The following is a 22,569-nucleotide window of genomic DNA, read 5'->3' as shown; positions in this document are numbered from 1 at the left end:
TATATATATATATATATATATATATATATATATAAACACACACACACACACACACACACACACACACACACACACACACACACACATCTACATGCTTACATACATTTCCAATACTGTTGAATGCCTGTGCTGGATGATGTGTTTGTAAAAACATCAGGGTTATGCATATCTGACATGGCTTAGTGGAAAATCACTTTGGCTATTGTGTGCAGGATCCTGGGTCTGAGCTTTGCAAAGGCTGTTTATTTTGTTGCTGGGCAGAACAAGGGTCACTGGACACAGAGTGATTAAGGCACTTTTAACCAGTTGTAAGCAGGTTTGCGCAGGTTTGCGTGGAGGTAAGCACTGCTCACTTCGAGTTACAGTTTCTTATACTCAGCTTCTAAATTGCTTAACCTGTGTAGGCACTGCTTTCCCCCATGCAAACAAGCTTATGCCCACTTACTGCTGCTTAAAACTGCTTACTCCCGCTTACCCCCATGCTATTTTCTTTAAAAGAAATGAAAAAGGGTTGATAGGAAAGTGGTAAAAAAGGGGCACAAAGAGGGAAAGACAGTAGGAAAAATAGCTAGGGATGTGCAGGAAGGGTGTAGGGAAGGTCCATAGCTGCCCATTTCTTCTACAGCAACAGCTGTGGATATACACTGGGTTTGGAGATAGAGTTGGACACTCATACCCCTGAGATAAGGGTGATGACAACAATAATATGTTGTTAAGCCAATTAGACCAGATTACATGTGTCCAGTGAACACATGTGTGAAATGCACAGCTAGGTATGGGGCGAGATTTTGTTTTTTGGGAACAGATTGCCCCTTTTTTTTCAGGTGAGAGTGGGATGTTGGCATATTTGGGAAGGTAAGTTGGGTAGGTTAACAGACAAGACAAGCAAGAAGCATACAGGGGCAGTATATGACACGTGGGAGGTGCACACCTTGATGGGGAGGGGTGTTGGGAAATTGGAAGCCCATGAGCCCCCTAGTGGAAACAGTGGGACTGAGGTCCCCACCCATGGGCAGACACCCGAAGGTGGCTGTGCTGGGGGCTGAGTAGGAGAGCTACGCCGACCTTCTAGTCATGACACATGGCCCTCAAGCTGGTGTAGCAGATCTCCGACCGCCTTGTGGAGCTTGCTATGCACCATGACCTGGACCTGGTGATGGGTAACAGATTCCTGTCCATGCCCACTCCCGGGGGTGCAAGCCCCATCCCCTGAGGTGCTCCACCCGAAGATGGTGCAGGCAGGACCAATGGATGAACAGGTCCCAGTTTGGGCCCCAGATGTGCTGGTGCCCTGTGCCACGGCCAGCTGAGGTGGGACAGGTGGTTTCACCGGGACTTGCATTCCCATATGTGCTATGGTGTTTAAGTTTTATCAACATATGTGGGTTAGTAATAGTCAGCACATTCCAGGATTAGGCATAACAGCATGCATAGATATTCCCATTAACCCAAACACCAGATATGGAACAGTTGCATAGCAAACAGAACACATGCATATATGGAACCGCAGTGGTAATTACAACAGCATGCAGGTACATTGATAGCACCATGCCACCAATGTGGGAGTATTCCAACATAGCACATGCATAGAAACAGATTTAAATAATTATCGAACAATAGGACATATGTCCCAACATTAGAGTTAAGTCAGCACATACCAATTGAGTTGTGTATTTATTTTATTGTTGTAGATATGGGGGTAGGGGGGTGGATGTCAATTAACAACTAGTATATTCCTGTAGTTCGCATTACTTTTCTAGTCAGTGCTGTTATGTGTACCTTAGTATTAGTACACTACCCTATTGTCTTAGTTTGGACAGTGATATGGCTGTCAACAACTATATACATGAACTGGTTTTACCTGCAGTATACACCTCTTACCTGGTATACCTGTGGAGGAATTGTTTGTTTACACTAACTGTTTCTACACATACTCCCAGATTCCAGGTTGATGTTATGCACATACCTGTCCATCTCTTTTTGCACACACTCTGGGCATGTCTTGACCACATGCAGTTGAACCGGGACATATTTTGACTATTGCCCTCTTAAACCTTTAATGAATTGTACAATGACAGGTTTCTTTTCATTGACATTTTCCAAATATGTACAGGCCTGACAGTCAGTTATATGACATGAAATGCTGCCTACATGTCAGAGATTAGCACAGTGATATGCCAGGGGGATAGGGTGACAGCCGGCAGATATGGGCCGACTAACTGGACATTCCGGACATTTATGTACACTTGTGGGGTATGATTCTGCATACAGTTTACTACCACTCCCAGGATTCGGACCATGGCTGTGTCTGCTAAAAATAAAACACTGTCCATCACAGTTGTGTGTGCTATATAGATATTGCTGTGTATCTCTTATCTGATTTATGTCTATAATTATCATGTGGTTTTACATTCTGACCTTGTAGTACAACACTCTTATACAGGGATTCCTAGACAGTTATATTATTTAGCACAGTGTAGGTGACAGTGATGAGTAATACCTTATTATTCAGAGCAACTGCAACACTAACAATGTCATACAATACCAAAGTAAACAGTACCTGTACAGGATGTCAATCTTTTATTTCTATGCCCAGTGTTCGTATCAGACAGACCTGTGGGAGCAATGTTTGTTAGCACTACCTGAATGTTGCCACACAAATTACCAGATTCCACATTATTATTATGCACATACATCTCACTCTGTTACTGTACAGACTCTGGTTACAGCTTGACAACATGGGGGTGTAGATGGGACATACTTGGCTTATTTCTCTCATAACATTTTGGGGAGTTGCTAGAGTGACAGGTTTGTTCTTTTAGATGTCTGTAAATCAGCTGTATTTCCTGTTTACTGCCTAAGCATCTGGGATCATCCTACTGATTTCTCAGGGGGACAGGGTGACAGGCAGCAGATATGAGCTGATTTACTGGACATTCTGGACAGTTGTGGGGTATGATTCTCTATGCAGCCTACTACCACTCCCAGGATTCGAACCATGGCTTTGTGTGCTAAAAATACAACAGTTTACATCTCAATTGAGTGTGCTATTTGGTTTTTGTTGTCTGATTTTCACTGTTTACAGTCTAAGTCTCTCTCAGTTGTACTATATGACCTCTTGGGATTACACCAGTCATATACAGACATTCCTACACATTTTATTTATGTAGCATAGTGTGGGTAACAGTGCTTAATACAACAGTAAGTAAGTGATTCTAAATCTACATTACCATATGTTACCAGCGTAAACACATGCAGTCCAGCAGTTAGACCTTTATTGTCAGGCTATTATGCTTTTATTTACATACAACCTATATGAGACTCTTCCTGCCATATTTTCTGGTGTATGCAGTACATTCCTTAAACAATACAAGATTTATACAGGCAATTAACTTACTACTACTTTTAGATTCATTTCCTATGACAGTACATGCAAGAGTATTACTAATCTGCCTCACTTTGCAACTGCTCCAATCTACATCCATGGGCCTCCTGGTTCATAGCCCGTTCACTTGCCACTGTGAAAGATATAAGAGGAATATTTAGCCATACCTATCCATAATATACATGAGCTGGCAATTAAAAAACAGGTAGTGGACTGATACTTACACATGGCTGGGACTTCCCCTGTCTTCCTTGCTTCTTGGATCCATGGATCCAAGAGATCCCCCTTTTGCCACTTCAGGTTGGCATAGTGATGCCTGAACTGCAAACCAGTTCAGGGTATGCCAGTGGCACTGGTGAGGTCACAGGCGAGATGGTCCTAAGCTTCTGCTTTGTATTGGGAACACTGGTACTGGCCCTGCAGCAGTCTTATGTCATGGTCTTGCACAAGGAGTCCTGCCATGGCTCTGGACTCCTGGATGCCCCAGCGCTGCACCCAAAAGTGCACACCCTCTCCCATTCCAGATATGGTGCTTACAAGGGGAAGCTACAACCAATTATGAGGTGTATTCCCACCTGTTGGGTTTAAATAGGGCCGCTTTCCCACACTTTGCCTTGATAGGATGGTTTTGAAAAGGCTAAGCTATGTGCAAAACTGCTTACCTAAGGTTGGCATTGCTTAAAGGGTATACCAATGGGCAGATTGAGTTAGCTGGCCTACATATTGCTTATACCTACTAAGCTGGGCTGTGCAATGCTTTGCTTTGCCTAATATTTAAGTTGCATTATATTTGCATTCTGGCATTGATTTATTATTCATTACATGTTATATATGTGTTTGGTATCCATGATTCATGTGTATGTACACTGTATGGGGTCCTTGTCTTTATTAGGGGATTTCAATACTTTATTACAATGACACCTCACATCTGGGCTTAATGCAGTACTCCAGTTCACATATTTATGATATGTAGTAAGTTTTACAACATAAAACTGTATATAGATTCCTTTCACATGTTCAGTTTGAATTTCCTATAGTGAAGATCTGTTTGGTGATACCTCAATCGTATGTACTGCTGTGATGGCTTAGTGGTTAACTACTGTGACTATAGTGTACAGGGTCCTGGGTTCAAGACCTGCAAAGGCTGTTTATTTTGTTTTTGGCCAGAACAGCGGCTGATGCATACAGAGTGATTAAGGCACCTTTAAGCAATTGTAAGTGGGTTTACATGGGTTTGCGTGAAGGTAAGCAATGCTAACCTCAGGTTAAATGTGCTTACAGAGAGTTAACTTCAATATTGCTTAACCTGTGTGCGTATTGCTTACCCCCATGCAAACAGGCTTAAACTCGCTTACTAGTGCTTAGATATGCTTACTCCCGCTTACTACTGCTTAATTATGCTTACATTTGCTTACTAGTGCTTACTCCTGCTTACCACCACACTAATTTAGACAGTAATGTCTAATGGTTCTTGGAAACATGGTGGATTTGGAAACTGTTTGGAGTTATCATTCATTACACATTTTACCTTCCATTTGTATCCCTGATTCCTGAGTACATATACTGTATGGGGCACTTGTGATTATCTGTGGACTTTACAACATTATGACAATGACACCTCTCATCTGCATTTAATGCAGTACTCCAGTTCACAAATATATGTTATGTCATAGGTTATGCAACAAAATACATTAATCATAAAGTGATTTGACATGGAAAATGGATTGTATTGGAGTGGGACTCGAACCGGGAATGACTGCTCATAAAACGAATGCTCTGCCCACTACACTATTGCTGTATTGCTTCATTTGCATATATCTTGTTTTTTATCCTCTTGTGCCATTTAAGCTGCATTAACCATAGCTAAGTGATGGGCAAACCTGCAACTATGGTTAAATTTAATCTGTTTTATAAAAAAAAGTCTTTATCTTTACTGTTTTAAATATTGCTCTTGTAAACATGGGGGGATGTCGCTGGGGGTATGCAAACAACAATGAGCGGTCTCGCTCATTCTTAATCATACTCTGCTGTTCTTCATTGCAGGGGTGTGTATATTCTGAGAGCTCTGCTCTCAGACACATCCTCTGCACTTGTATATGCTCCGTGTTCATTTAGGAGCTCAGGCAGCGCACCTTCATTAATATGCATGGCACGCTGCCGTCCTGCTCCTAAACGGCCGCTTCTGTGCAGGACTAAGCTAGTCCTGCACGGGAGGATAGTGAATCCGGGGGAATATTTATAGGCTATCCTGAAATGAGAAACTTGTGTTTAATGAGTTTACCCAGTTAGCAAATGAGCAAAAGTCTCTATGAATCTTTTTTGCTATCATGAAGAAGAAAAAGATTGGAGCAAAATAAAATAGAAATGTTTGTGCTTATCTGCTGTTTAAATACTTTGGAGAAGATTTTCAAATGATGGTGGAGACATTCTGTGAAGTCATATATGATGTCTGGCAAGTTTAAGGTTGTGTTCACTGCAGTAAAACACATTGCATCCCATGCAATACAGTAGAGGGAATTTAAGTCATTATTTTCTTTTCTGCAAATCACGTCAAACTATTGATGCAGACCATCCACTGACAGTACAATATTGTACCAGCATATGAGTAAAACCAAAAGGAGATTTCTAGTTACTCTCCAGTCACTTGGAAAAGTAATAAGATGTAATGTTTTAAAACATTTGTGCTCCAGAAAATATCAACCCATACAACATAGCAGAGGAACACCACAGCTGAAGGAGAAGCAAAATGAGCCAAGAAACACTAGACTCATTTTACATCATACGTAAGGGTAGGCACCCATCAAAACTTGAATATTTATTATAGTTTAATTTTCGGTGCAGTTTTTATTTAGGTAGTCTGTGGTGGATGCAGGTCTGGTACAGAGGGAAAAACAGACTGAAAATTCGATACTTCATTTTATTAACACTTCAAATGGCACTTGTGGTGCTTTTAGTAAATAATCACTCTATAATGAAAGCGAATGATTATCATATGTCCTCATTCACTATAGGAATAAATCATTTCAGGTTGTAGTTCTATAATAATATTACTCACACCTTCTACTGTCTGGTCACATAGCTCCCATCACTAAACCATGCAGATATGACTACATCTCTAGGAAAAAAAAACATCCCCAGAAGGGTTATTGCTATTATATGATGCTGTTTAGTGATTATGTGTTTTTAATGTTCTTAATATGTATTATTATGATAGTATTTAATATATTCTTAAATTAAATAAATAATTCCAGTCATGTGCTGCTTTACATATTGACTGAATTTTATATCACTGCAGTTTTAATACATTTTTTAATTGTATGCTATGTTTTAATGTTACACTAAAATACCACTTTTACCAAAAACAATGTTTTAACAGCAATATGAAATGTGGTAAACTGTAATATTTTTATTATTATTATTATTATTATTATTTAGTTTTCATGGGCAGTCAGGTCACAGAAGCTCTCCATACTGCATAACAGAAGCAGCTCAGAAGGCATTTCAACCAAGCAGTGATCCACCCCCACACACACAGTAGACACAGGCAATACTAAATTATGCTAAATGATGAAGTGAGCTGTTAGTTTATTCATGGTTCAGTCCTGCATGTGGTGTTCAGAGACAAGGAGTGGCATTCAGGCAAAGGAGGGATGTTCCAGTGGACAATAGAGACTGCAGGGTAGAGTCTGTGCAGACTACTGGGAAATATTAAAGGGTTCTTGGTGCTCAGACAAAGTAAACTGGTACTTAAAGGCACATAACATGATAAGATCTCCAGGTGTCCAGACACAGTAAACTAACACTAGATGGCACAGATCAAGAACAGGCTATAAGCTCACGTATATCTGAGATAACCATCTACCAAAATGAAGGACATGAGCATATTACAATTCACAAAATGGAAATACTGTGTGCCCAACATTTAGAATAGCTGCACCTAGTACCAGAGGTCTGGGTACATATTTGGAGATGGTATACACACTTGTAACCAGAAGTGCTGGATAGTTACTAGGTGGAGCATGATGCTCATGTAGAAAGTGTATAGAGATGTTTTTTTGGGGGGGGGCATAGAATGGTCCCAAGGTATAGGATATGGAGCTGAGTGTGAAGCATATACACTCTATGAATGACATTGTACCACTGGAATGATGTGCCTTTGGGGGTTGGGCCATAACGTCTCCATACTAACTAATTCTCCATACACAGAAGCATAGATATACATGGTCACAGTCTCTCTCTCTCTTTCTTTCTCTCATGCACACACTCTTCAGATCGTGTGTGTGTGTGTGTGTGTGTGTGTGTGTGTGTGTGTGTGTGTGTGTGTGTGTGTGTGTGTGTGTGTGTGTGTGTGTGTGTGTGTGTGTGTGTGTGTGTGTGTGTGTGTGTGTGTGTGTGTGTGTGTCTCTCAGTGTGATTTTATCTCTACATCTACATTCAAAGACAGCTGATCTGGTGCATGTATTGAGGAGAGTCATTCATGGAATATCCATGTAATTAGCCATTCCAGAATGCTAACCAATATTTATATCTCATTAAGCCCATGTATGCCATTATTGACATTACCTTATATGGAACTGACACCTAGTTGCCTGGCCTATGTGAAGTACTTATTTATTTAACATTTGTTAAATTGACAAGAACATCAGGTCAAAAGAGAAGGACAAATACAATATACATGGACAAGTTTAATTTAGTCAATCAACCAGCATAATTTAATAAGATTGATGGAAACCTACAAAGCCAGAAAAAGAAAAAACATGCAGATCCCATATAGGCAATGACAGGTTCAAACTCTACATGCTGGAGTACATAACCGCATTTATATTACGCTGTTGAATATTCAAACTGTCAACAGAGTAATAATCAACATGAAAATGTCGAAACCCCTCGAACATCAAACACACACACACAAAAAAAACACCCAAACACAACACAAATTGCTCTATGCAGGGGGGCAAGCCCCCCTGCACCCTCCACACCCCCAGCTGTTTAAATATACCAACTCCGAGATCACACTACATTGGAGTAAATGGAAATCTCCCCTTATGGAGATTTCCATTTACACGCGATGACTTTTGCTTTTGACATTTTGGTGTTGACAATATCAGCTTCGATATTGTTGGCCTTTGACAGGGTGAAGTAGACCCACATAACCAATATGGAGTATACAAAACATGACTCCCTTCTACTGCAGCTATGTAGGTCTTGTGCACCAGGGCACTGGTGGCAGGTGTATGACTGATACATGAGGGTGAGCATGACTATGTACAGTTAGTGTACATAATTATAAGTGGTCACACTGTCTATGTCTATATCTATGACATGCCACATGTAAACTTCCTTGTGTCTGAGTAGCCTGAATTGGTTAAATGTGTGTGTGTGTGTGTGTGTGTGTGTGTGTGTGTGTGTGTGTGTGTGTGTGTGTGTGTGTGTGTGTGTGTGTGTGTGTGTGTGTGTGTGTGTGTGTGTGTGCGTGTGTGCGTGTGTGTGTGTGTGTGTGTGTGTGTGTGTGTATTGCTGTTTCTTTTGTATTACCACCATTGGTGCCTCCAGTATGATGGCCGGACCATGCCTTATGTCCTGTTAGTAGGCCTTTGTTACTGCATAGTGACTGATGACTTCTCTGATGCCTACTTTGCCTGTTTCTAAATTGTCTAGCAGCTGTTATGCAGGGTCAGCTGCTTATCTTCCATCAACTCTTAACTTGGCCTGGTTGGTGTACAGCAAGATTTAACTCTTCGACAGCCCTGTGCTAGTGCTAGTTTCCATGAATAATGTAATGGACTCCTGAAGGTCTAATTTTAGCACACTGAAATTGCACAGTGCATATACTATGTTTATGAATTCCACCCAAAGCATTTTGAGTTACACATGTAAAATTATCATAGTTTATCAACTTATTTACTTATTTGTTTGTTCTTTCTTTAAACAAAACTGCCAATTTTAGATATCTGAATGTCAGTTTTACTAATGTAGTCGAAATACAAAGTGTTTTGCTAGGAGACTGTTTTGCCTTTGACAAAGGGTTTATGTGTCCATGTCTTTGAATTTTTTGAGGGTGGGGATGGAATCTAATCACGCAGGCAATATTGACAATTCATTTGATTTCATTTTCTGTTTTGAATGGTAGCATCACAGATATGGTATTTGACATCAAGGACATAAATGTTTCTTCTTGTGGTTTGTGATGTTTAGAAGGAGCTTTCTTATGGCCATATTTTTTATGGCCATATTTTTTTGGATGATCTTTTATTTTCATTTCGTTCTTTTTCTTATTATTAGTATTGTATTTTTATCTGGCATTTTTCATTTACAAGATTCCAAGGAGTTTGTAATATGGATTTATACTTGCATGCTTTTGCACAAGTTTTCTCTTGTGACTCTCGGCCAGCTTTAGTTAGCACTGTGACAAATGTTGCCATTAGTAGCTTGATGCTCTATGGTGCTGTAAAGCCTTTTCATTTGATTTTTAAGACCAAACTGCTTAAAAACATTGTAGATCACAATCCCTAGTGCTTATTAATAATTATTGTGTCTATAACATACTGCGGTGGTGGTGCTGCGGTAGCGTTGTCACCTCATAGCAAGACGTTGTCCCGTTCGATTCTCAGGTAGAGCGTCTTCTGTGTGTAGGCATAAATGAATGGGGCGTGCCTTTGTTGAAGGTTGTGCATCAGGGCTGGTAACCTGGTACGTAAAAATCTACTACCAATCATTAGCGGACCGGAGTTCCGCTGTGGCGAGCCCTAACCGGGAAAAGCCGAAAAACACAAACAAACAAACATTGTGTCTATAACATGCTTGTTTCTTTTTAGACAGCAGAGAAATGCTGGAGAATTAGATTGTAGCTGTTTAGCTTCTCTTTATATTTTTGTAATTGCAATGAGCTACATTTTTTCTTTTTTCTTTTAGAAATCATTGTTTGCTTTTGCTTATTTCTGGTATTCTGCTCCTTATGATTCATCATTTTTTCACTGAATGCCTCACTTGTTATCCAGGGGATCAATTAGTGCTGTGAATGATTGTGGTGTTAATTGTTGTAAACACAAAGACACAATCATTCAAAAATGCAATTTATTAGGAAAGCAGAACCAGTAAGTTAATCAAAAATGCATTTCATAAACGAATTGAAAACTATTATCATGAGGAAAACAATCAGAAGCAATCTTTATGGTAGAATGTAGTGTTGCCTTAGATATTCATATCATCCAAAAATGGAGACTCTCTTAGGCAAACACTGATTGTAACTTTCTATTTATAAACAATAATACAACAGCTATAAATAAGCATTTTTTTTCATTTGTAAAACAGGCAGATTGACTGGTCTAAGAGCCCTTTTCAGCAGCAATTAGTGCCAAAGAAATACAATTTATGAGCAAAGAGAAAATAATAAATCAGTAGTTGTGACAACTATTAACTATATATGTACGTATCTATATATACAAATGAATGGTTTACTATCAAAATCTTGAAACCCACAATTTTAAATTTCCTAATCCTGAGATAATAATATAGAAAACCCAAAATAATGAAGACTACAATGTCTAAAAACTGTGTTTAATGAATCCCCCTACAAGTGTGAACACAGGAACTGGTGCTAGCATGGGTTCTACAATGGTTCGGACCAAGAAATGAGTGCTAACATGGGTCATGGAGGGTGACAAGACCAGGAGTTTAATATTGTGGTCTTAAGCTTTTTGATCTTTTGAAATTATGGTCTGGAGATTATGATTTTCAAGATTTTGGGCTTCATGATCATGATAGTAAATGCAAATATACATATGTCTGCATATATCAACTGAACACAAACTGATTTAAGTATACTTTTCTCTGCACTTATTTAAGATTTGAGTCATTAAATATTGTGTCTCTGTCTATCTGCAGTTAGTTGCCTGAAGTGTGAAAAAGTGTAGCCATCTGGGCTCATTGAAAGTTGTTAGACTGCTTTGGAATTCCTGTGTTAGTGTTACTGGTAGCCTGGGGGTTTCTGCTTGCATTAAAATCTGTGTTGGTTACATTTTTAGTAATCATTTTCTTCAGAGTTGTTGGCTACTGAGACTGTTTGCATATATCAGCTGGACACATGCTGATTTAAGTATACTTTTCTCTGCACTTATTTAAGATTTGAGTCATTAAATATTGTGTCTCTGTCTATCTGCAGTTAGTTGCCTGAAGTGTGAAAAAGAGTAGCCATATGGGCTTATTGAAAGTTGTTAGACTGTTTTGGAATTCCTGTGTTAGTGGTAGCCTGGGGGTTTCTGCTTGCATTAAAATCTGTGTTGGTTACATTTCTAGTAATCATTTTCTTCAGAGTTGTTGGCTGCTGAGACTTGTCTGCATATATCAACTGGACACAAGTTGATTTAAGTATACTTTTCTCTGCACTTATTTAAGATTTGAGTAATTAAATATTGTGCCTCTGTCTATCTGCAGTTAGTTCCCCACCCCACCACCCCTCCCTGTTTCTTGTTGTGGTGTTAATCTTGGTGGCTTTGGAATTGCCTGCCCCTGCTGTAAATCTGTTTTTGGACACTCCTCCTGGACCAATCTCATTTGTTCAACCAATTGAGTACAGTAAGATCATATTTTGATTTCAGATACTCCTACCAGTCCCATCTCCTCTGCTGTGCACAGAGAGAGCACTTGGGAAGGACATCCCCTATAATATCTTAATCTGCTCTGTTTCCTCCGACTCCACAAAAAAAAAGCAAAAATTGCACTTCCATCTGCTTTACTGTATTTGTATTTCTTCCTACTTTATTACCTTATTTTGCTTTTGCTGCTTGTTCTTAAAAGCACTCAATTGAATTTATTCTGCTGCATTTATTCCTGCTTGTTAGTAGCCTGATTACATTGTAACTGTTTTTCTAAGGCTTTTGGTTTAAGCACTTGGGCTTCAAACTAGTTGTTTTACATTAAGAAGGTTTGTGGTCTGCACTGTTGTGGCAGGACAGGTAGCATACATCCTTCTAAGTTGGGAATTGCTGATTGAAGGCTCAGTGTCTGTTATTCTAAAAGTGTTTTAGTTCTGGGCTAAGCACCTGGACTTCAGGCCAGTTATTTTACATTAAGAAGGTTTGTGGTCTACACTCTTGTGAGAGGAGAGGCTAGATTCTGCCCTTCTGAGCTGGGAATTTCTGGTTAAAGGCTTATTGCGCATGCTTATTTGAACTGTTTCTTTCTGAAATCTGTATGCCTTGTTTGCTGTAGCATAAACTAGATTCAGGCCTGCTGGATCAAGCTTTGTTTGTATAACTTGTGCACTGATCCAGGCCATCTTTTTTGGAGAAGGTTTCTCTACACCCTAGTGGTAGGAGTGTGCAGTTACAACTTGTCTGATTGGAGACTGCTGGAACAGGGCTCGGTTTTAAGCTTTTTAACTGGTTAATTGGGTAAAGTGTTGGTTTGATTGTATCTGCTCTATTTTCTGAAAAAAAAAAACTTATTTCCTACCTTTCTGAACTAGTATAGTCCAGTTTTCAGGTTATTACTGAATCCAGGGCTGTGTTACAAGTTTCTGTGTTGCCCATACATTACTTGGATAGAAGGAAGCTTCTCTGTTCACCTGTGAGAGATGGGAGCTTTGAGCAGCCTATCTGTCCCTGGAGGAGTGGTTTCAGCCCAGAAGTTAGTAGTGTATTGGCCATTTTGGGCTAATTTCTATCTCTTTCACTTCCCTGCTATAAAAAACTGCATTTGCGCAGTTTTGCGTGCCAGGCAGCACCGGTTAGCTAGGGTTAAACTATTCCCAGCTCCACATAGTCTACTCTTCAATTTTTCCCTTGGAACTAGACAAATCTTCAACTTTAGCACTCAAACCATTCATTTCACAGCCAAGCACTTGATAAAAACTCATAGCAAGCACTAATTAACCCTAACACTAGACCCCCCCAATACTGTCCAGAAGGACAAGGCTCTCAATTTGTCCCCACCAGCCAATCAGAAAAAAAACTTACTCTACCTATTCAAGCATGTCCAAAGGGCAGTTTCAGGTATTCTCTCCAGTCGAACTGGTGAATCTGGGCATTTTGAGGCAATGTTATGACTCCCTCATGTACACAGACAACCCTCTCCTCTTACCAACAAACACTAATATATGCATGAGATGCAATTATACAGCCAAACTGGAGGCAAAGCTCTCTCAACCCAAGACTGGAACTGACAGTCAAGAGGAGAAGGGTAATACTTGCAACACACCACCAGTCTCACTTAGACCTAATAAACCAACACCAGCAAATAACACACATAAATACAAGAAAACATACTCGGAGGCTCTAAATAAAAATCTTCAAAAGCAACAGAGACCTCCAAAGCAGACATCCAAGCAACCTCCACACCTCATCACCAACCATGAAACACATACTTCACATAATCAGTGTGCCACGCAATCACAGCCCTTAAGGCAAAATAACATACCCAACACGCTAGTAATAGGCGACTTTATAGTCAGGCACACTGATGTCCCACTAACTAGGCTGGACAAGGAGAAGGTTACAGTTAGCTGCCTGTCAGGTGCCAGGATCCGCCACATAACACATGCACTCAGGTCACTCCAGAACAAGTACAAATATGACTCTGTCATTGTCCATGTTGGTGTGAATGACCTGAGACGTACCTCCCTGGACTACATGAAAAGAGACATGGAAGAGCTCTCTGATCATGTAGCCCAGGCCAGTATGACCCTGACCCTGAGTAGCATCTTGCCCTCACCAAGAATAATGCCACAGTATAAAGAAAAATGATCAATTTCAACAATTGGCTAAGTTTCTGGTGTCATTCAAAGGGGATCCAGTATCTGTCCACCTGGGATGACATGCTTGACAAGACACGTTGCTTTGCAAGAGATGGTTTGCACCTGTCACCCTTAGGCTTTTGAATACTGGCCAAGACTCTTGCCACCCCCAAAGTGCCTTTTTTAGGCAAGGCTCAAAAGGCAAACCCACCACCGTAAATAGCACAAGTAACCAAAAACTGAGGGTAATGCTACTCAACGCCACAAGTCTAAACCTCAAAATGCACGCACTCAAGGCACTGCTCAGTATGGAGAACATTGACATCTGTGCAGTAAGAGAAACCTGGTTTAAGGCTCCTGAGAGCACCCCAGCACTACCAGGCTATAAATCATACCATACCTTTCGGCCACAGCACCAGGACCGAAACACAAAAGGCAGGGGTGTATCCATATTCATCAAGGATACCCATACCTCCAGGTTAGTGGTGTAGCACAATGCATCAGAGATCATCCATGTGCAACTAACAATGGGCAAAACTGCAATCCACATTGTAGCTTGCTATTGATCACCCACCATGACCCAGGAACCCCATTCTGCATTTCTGGAGACACTGGGAAATATGAAGGTTCTACCAAACACCCTAATACTGGGTGATTTCAATTACCCAAACATAAACTGGGTGAATTATTTAAGTACTAAATCCCTTGCCCAATGCTTCCTAGAATTTATAAACTCGAATGCCCTGGATCAACTGGTCAACACCCCCACCAGAGGGAGCAATATATTGGACCTAATCATCACCAACATGGGCGACCGGTGTTCCACACCAGAGGTCAACCCCTCACTGGTTAGATGAGACCATAGACTAATCACTCTGTATATCTACATTCCACCACCCCCCCCCCAATCAAGGAAACCACCGTGAAAAACTTTTCAAAAAAGCAAACTTCACGTTACTTAAGACTGATATGGAAAGGTTCACAGCCCCCATGCTAAAGGACAATGCTGTCCAAGCTGCTGAAACCTTTACAAAGGCACTCTATGACCATCTGCATCCTCCAAGAAAAGTAAACTAGTCTGGTGGACCCCTGCCATAAACAAGCTATACAATAGAAGGAGGAAACTAGGACAAAAAAGAGTAAAATCCCAAGAAGGAAAGACATCCCTGATCAATACCAGCAAGAAACTACGATCCCTCATTAAATCATCCAAGGCTAGCTTAGAAAGAAAAATTGCCAAGGACTCCAAAGATAACCACAAAGCGTGCTTTAGCTATGTCAAGAACCTAAGTGGAAACTCTCAGATCTGCTCTGAGTTAGTGCAGAATGTAACAAAATACACTGAACTGACTGATATTGCCAACATTCTGGCAGAAAGATTTAGTGCTAACTTCACCCCCCTCTCACCCCCTAAAGGGCCCATAACCATACCAGAAGAATGTAGGGCCCCATCAATCACTGTCACACAGGGTAAAACAGCCCTAGCCAAAGCCAAAAACACAGCTTCAATGGGACCGGACGGAGTCCCAGGCTGTGTCTTACAAGAGCTCCAAAATGAATTAACCCCCCCCCCCCATCTTAACCCACTGTTCAAACTCAGTCTCTCTACAGGCTACATACCCCCAGAGTGGCAGACAGCAACAATTATCCTGCACCACAAAGGGGGAGCAACAATGGACCCTGGGAACTATCGCCCTATAAGCCTGACTATCCTGGTCTGTAAGGCTATGGAGCGCATCATCATGGAACTCATTAACAGAGACATTGGGAACCTCCAAACCTTGGACCCTACCCAGTTTGGTTTTGTTAAGGGCAGATCATGCCTCCTAAACCTGGTGGACTCTTTGAGACAGTTACCAAGGCATTAGACGAGGGAAAGGAGGTCCACACAGCCTACCTAGACCTTGCAAAGGCTTTCAACACCATTCCCCATTCTGGTATTATAGACAAGCTCACCAGCTTGAACATAAACCCCTACGTCATGAGATGGGTTGCCAACTGGCTCACAGATAGAACCCACACAGTGAGAGTTGCAGGCTCTAGGTCTGACTCTAAACCGGTTAGAAGTGGCATCCCCCAGGGCTCAGTCCTAGGACCCCTCCTGTTCGGTATATACTTCTCAGAGGTACAGGCAAGCACAGGAGGACTATGGCTGACCAAGTTCACAGACGACTGCAAACTAGGGGCCATAATTCATTCTCCAGTTGATACAGACACCCTCCAGAAGGGTCTCACTGAGATGGATACCTGGTGTCAAAATCATGGGCTCAAGCTAAATGCCAAAAAGTGCATAGTCATCCCCTTTGGAAAAAAACAAAGTACCCATGAACTACCACATAGGTGGCAGTCCCCTAAATACAGAAAATGTAATAAGGGATCTGAGGACCCAAGTAGATAGTAATCTCTCCTTTGATAATCATATTGCCAAGGTGGTTAGAAAATCCTTCTATGTGGCCCACCTAATCACAAAAGGGTTCGCATCTAGAACAAAATAGGTTATTGTGACTCTCTACTCATCACTCATTAGACCCATCATAGAATACAATGTCCCATTTGGGATGTACCTTACAAGACACCTGCAACAGCTGGAAAGACAACAAAAGTACCTCACCAATAGGATTACTGGCCTCAAACAGATGCCCTATGCAACCTGACTCAAGAAACTCCAGCTGTACTCGGTTGCATACCGCTTACTCAGAGGTGATCTCTGCCTGACATACAAGGCCATGTCCAACCCTGAATTGATGGACATGCTTCAACTAAAAAAAAACAACTCCCAGAGAGCCACATGCTCTGGAGATATAAACCTCACCACAATGATAAATAGGATGTTTTGGAGGGATAGATTCCTGTCCCAGAGACTCTCCATGCTTTAGAACAGGATTCCAGTATACATCAGGCAGAGCCCCTCACTAAAACTCTTCAAGAGAAACTTTGACAGGTGGATGGGAGACAGAAAATTTACCCCAAGGATCACTGCAGTGGCTCTGCTGGACAGAGGCGCAGGGAACTAATGGCTCTGCTGGACAGAGGCACAGGGAATTAATCTAAGGGGGTGGTGAAAGCCAACACATTCTGGTTAGGCTTATAAATGCCCTTGGGCAGATAGCCTAGTACTTACCTATGAACCTATGAACCTATATATATATATATATATATATATATATATATATATATAGATAGATATATATATATATAGATATATATATATATATATATATATATATATATATATATATATATATATATATATATATATATATATATATATAGATCTGTGACAAAATAAGAAATAACCATAATGTCAAGTTGCAAAAGAGCGAGAAGGAAACAACAAAAGTTTAAATTCATGAACATCCAAAGCTTTGGTGAAGCCCTGGTTCCTGAGTATGTTGCTGGAAGAACTCTTAACTTTTATAGAATGGTGTGGCAAATGGCAGTTACTGAATTTTAAAATAAACATTGTATTGAATTTGGAAGTGCTGGCATTGTTTTCTGAAGTGTGTGCATGTGTGTGTGTGTGTGTGTGTGTGTGTGTGTGTGTGTGTGTGTGTGTGTGTGTGTGTGTGTGTGTGTGTATATATATATATATATATATATATATATATATATATATATATATATATATATTACTTCATAAGATCGACAGACCATTTGATCGACATTCATTTGGTCGACAGACCATTTGGTCAACAACTAGTATTCAAGGCAAAAACCTGGGAATTACCCCCCTCCCCAATGTTGTGCAACCCTAGAGTTGATATAGTTTGGGGGTGCACAGCCCCCCACATTGGGGGTGTGGGGGGGTGAAGCCCCCCACCTATTTTCATTTAACATGTGTAGTTTTTGTTGTATTTTCATGTTTTAAATAGAACTAGGTGGGGCCCTTTGTCCCCCACTCCCCCCCCTAACTATATATATATATATATATATATCAACTCCAGGGTCGCACAACACTGGGGAGGGGGGAAAATCCCTGTTAAGTGCCTTGAATACTGGTTGTCGACCAAATGGTCTGTCGACCAAATGAATGTCAATTAAATGGTCTGTCGATCTTATGAAGTAGACCCATATATATATATATATATATATATATATATATATATATATATATATATATATATATATATATATATATATATATATATATATATATATATATCACACACACCCCACACACACACAGCCCACACACACACACACACACACACACACACATAACTAAAGAGCAAATCTGAAAAAAGAAGAAGAAAAACTAAATGCAATTCAGAAAAAAAAATAATGAGAAAAACAGCAGTGTAAGTCGGAACAGGTATTCTTTTAGAACAAAAAAGCAATAAAAGCAGTAGAAAAAAACTGTTGTAACCAAAAAATAACATGTTGCTACCTATGAGCTAAGTTTATCTAAGGTAATAAAACATCAAAGCAAATCAAGAGGTTGTTAAAACAGATTCAAAATAACACATAGAAACTATAAAAAGCAGAGATCAAAGGTGGGAAAGCAACTCAGAGGTTACCTGAACCAGCGCAGGGCACATTTAATGTTAAATGTTTCATTAAGTCCTGGGAAAGACTCTGCATTTAAAAGTAACTGCTATTTCAGTTCCCACACTTGAATAAGAGTATCAATGAACCCAAAAAAACGTCCACCTGCTCTAACAGTAGAAACCTAAACTGGAGAAACCCCATGCAGTACAAACTGTGTTTCCCTAATGCATTCTTCAGGTCCTTGCGTCATATAGCTGCACAATGCTCTTTAATTCTACTCAAATGTTTCCGAGAATTTTTACCTAGGTAAAAACCATTGCAAGTGTCACAAACCCCTGCATACACCAAATTAGCAGTATTGCAATGAAAATATCTGGGGGAAAACAACTTTAAAGTTGCAGTGGTGAAAAACAAATTCTGAGCCAGTGTAAATGTAATGGCATGCTATACATGAGCAGGAGGGAAACATGCCTGGTATTTTGTCATCATTGATAACTTGTTCCAGTAGGAACGGAACACCAGAGTGTTCAAATGAAAGTCATAAGGACTTAGTCCTTTTGTGAGAGAAAGCCAGTGCATCTCCCAAAAAGGAAATAATGTCCTTGCTACTTCTCAAAATTTCCCAGTTCCTTGTGATAATGTCACATATAGGTTTGAGAGTCAAACAAATTGGGAGAGGAAACTAAGGGTCTGTTCGAATCTGCTGTCTGAAATATTAGGGAGTTTGGTTCAAGCAAGAACTCTGACTGGAAGAGTGAGGAGTTTGGTCCAAAGCAGAGTCTTGGTTAGGCATCTGCTGAAATTAATATTTAAGTATTGACTAGAATTTAGAATTCCTTGCTTCACAACCTTCACTGAAAATTTCATCAATCACACACTTGGGGTAATGTCAATTTATGAATAAGGTGCTCAAAAAGCAGCATTCTCTAAGAAATTTGTCATCATTGCTGATAATACAGGAATACCTAATGAATTGTCCGCAAGCAATATTCTTCTTCATGAAAAAAGGATGCTGACAATGAAAGTCCATGCAATTATTCCTGTAAGTAGGCTTACAAAAAATAGTGGTATCCAAACAAAGAGAAGCAGTGTCAAGAGTAATTTCCATACCCAGAAATTGTACTGTAGAGCCTCAACCTGAGATCTTAAAAATTAAGAAATGGAATGGTGTTAGAAAGTGAGTGTATAAAAGAGTCAAGGTCCTGCTGTGAGCTCTGCCACACAAAAAAAATATTGTCAATGTAACATCTGTATAACCTGGTATATTGAAAACCAGGCAGGTGGATGACCACGCTTGTTACTAAAAACAAGATTTGCATATGCAAGGTCCATTTTAGAGTCCATCGCTACTCCCTTAATTTGCTGATAAATAACACCACTGAAGTGGAAAAGGTTCCCCTATAATACCGTGGAAATAAGGATGCATATAGTGTCAATCTTGTCATCATAAAATGCAGACTGCTTATGTAAAAATTAATGTAGGCATTGCAGTCCTTCAGTATGTGGAATGTTCATGTAAAGGGATTCAATATCCAATGTTACAAGCATCCAATCTGATGCAGATGGTCGATGAAGAAACAAATTGTTTAAAAATGCCCAAGAGTCTTTTAAAAAATGGTGTGGACTGGACTATTGGGTTTAACAGTGAATCAATAAAGTCTGAGATTTTTTCAGTCTTAGTTCATTTATTAGATACTGTCCCTAGGATTCAGCAAGCTCTGCACGGCATACAGGAATAGCGCAGGAGCTGCTGGAGGAAATATGGCCACCAAGAGATCCAGGGACAAGCTCCCAAGACATTCACAAGCGCTTCTGCACTATTCCTGCATAGACACAGCTCCTGTATGCTAATTACCCCATTTGCAGGTGAAAACCATGCAAATGAGGTGAATTAGTCATCCAGAAAGCTGGCAGCCATCCGTTAAGGATTAGTATAACCTGCAGAAATGTACTCGGTTAGTAACCGAGTACATTTCTGCAAACTACAAAATGGAGCCATGACAGCTCCAAATAAAGGGTGTATATAATGTGGAAAGCATGCCAATGGCCAACAACAGTTGCAAAATAAAAAAAAAAAATAACTTTTATTTTTTTTGGCCAATTTTGGCCGTTTAAGCATAGGGCAGCAGCGCGCAAATGGGATTGGCTGGAAAATAAAAGTAAAACCTTGAAAAAAGCATTTTCTGCAAAATCACAATTTTTACATTGTAGTCAGTGACAGGCAGAAGACAACAAGGCCAGTGAATAGTGGTTGCAAAGGGGGAAGGCTCAGTGTGGGACTTGTAACTGGGCATTAGCAGGCAATTCTATGCAAATGAGGGGAATGATACTGAATCACAGATTTCATAGGTTCATAGGTAGGTACTAGGCTATTGGCCCTAGGGCCTATATAAGCCTAGGCAAACAGTACCCTGGCTTTTGCCACCCAAGGAAATTATTTTCCTGTGCCCATGTCAAGCAGAGCCAGAGAAGTGATCCCCAGGGTGAATTTCCTATATCCCATCCAATTTTTTCTTGAAGAGTGCTAATGAGGAGCTTTGTTTGATATAGCTAGGTAGTTTGTTCCAGAGTATGGGAAGTCTCTGGGACAGGAATCTATCCCTCCAGCATGTTCTGTTTATTGTGGTGACAAGGTTTAGGTCCCTAGGGTGTGTAGCTCAGAGGGATTGGGATTTCTTTACGTGGAGCATGTCCAACAGCTCCGGGTTGACATAGCTTTGTATGTTAGGCAGAGATTGCCTCCGAGTAGGCGATATGTGACAGCGTAAAACTGGAGTTTTTTGAGACGGTCTACGTAGGACATCTGTTTGAAGCTGGTAATCCTCTTTGTGAGGTATTTCTGTGGCCTTTCCAGTTATTGTAGATGTCTTGTGAGGTACATGCCAAAAGGGGCGTTGTACTCTATAATGGGTCTAATGAGTGATGAATAGAGGGGAACAATGGCCTCTTTTTTCCTGGATGAGAAACCTTTTGTGATGAGGTGTGCCATGTAGAATGATTTCCTGACTACTGTGGCAATTTGATTATCAAAGGAGAGACTACTGTCCATCTGTGTCCCAAGGTCTCTTATCACACTTTCGGTGTTAAGTAAACTACCGCCTATGTGGTAGTTCATGGGTACAGAGTTTTTACCAGTTTTTACCAAAAGGGATGACAATGCACTTTTTGGCATTGAGCTTGAGGCCATGGCTTTGACACCAGGCATCTGTCTCAGTGAGGCCCTTTTGTAGGATGTCCACATCATTAGGAGTTTTGGTTATGGCTCCTAGTTTGCAGTCATCTGCAAACCTTGTAAGCCAAAGACCTTCTGTGTTAGCCTGTACTTCAGAGAAGTGGATACCAAAAAGGAAAGGACCTAGGACTGAACCCTGTGGTACTCCACTTGTCACTGGTATAAAGTTGGATTTAGAGTCTTCTACTTTCACAGTGTGGGTTCTGTCAGTGAGCCAGTTGGCAACCCATCTTGTGACATAGGAATTTATACCTAGTTTAGTGAGTTTATCTATAATTCCAGAGTGGGGGATGGTGTTGAAAGCCTTGGCGAGATCTAGATAGGCTGTGTGAACCACCTTACCCTCATCTACGGCTTTGGTGACCGCTTTAAAGAAGTCTATCAGGATTAGGAGACATGATCTGCCTTTTACAAACCTGAACTGGGTAGGTTACAGACTTTGGAGATTACCGATGTCATTGTTTATAAGTTCCATGATGATACATTCCATAGCCTTGCAGACCAGGCTCGTCAGGCTAATGGGGCGGTAGTTCCTGGTGACTCCCCCTTTGTGGAGTGGGATAACTGTTGCTGTGCACCATTCAGTGGGCACAAAGCCTGAGGTGAGGCTATGATTGAACATGGTACTTAGGTGGGGTGCCAGTTCATTCTGTAGTTCATGTAGAACGCAGCCTGGGATGTTGTCAGGTCCCATGGATGCTGTGTTCTTGGCTTTGGAGAGTGAGTTTTTTA

General features: G+C 40.6%; 1 protein-coding gene across 1 annotated transcript in view; it reads left to right on the top strand.

The window, feature by feature from the left end:
- LMBRD1 (LMBR1 domain containing 1) overlaps positions 1 to 22,569 on the top strand; it is a 2,226,796-nt gene that overhangs the window by 505,009 nt on the left and 1,699,218 nt on the right. The window lies entirely within an intron of this gene.

Source organism: Protopterus annectens, chromosome 2.part2 (genome assembly GCF_019279795.1).
Source record: "Protopterus annectens isolate FY-2018-M chromosome 2.part2, PAN1.0, whole genome shotgun sequence".
NCBI lineage: Eukaryota > Metazoa > Chordata > Ceratodontiformes > Protopteridae > Protopterus > Protopterus annectens.
This window is presented reverse-complemented; position numbering and strand designations above follow the sequence as displayed.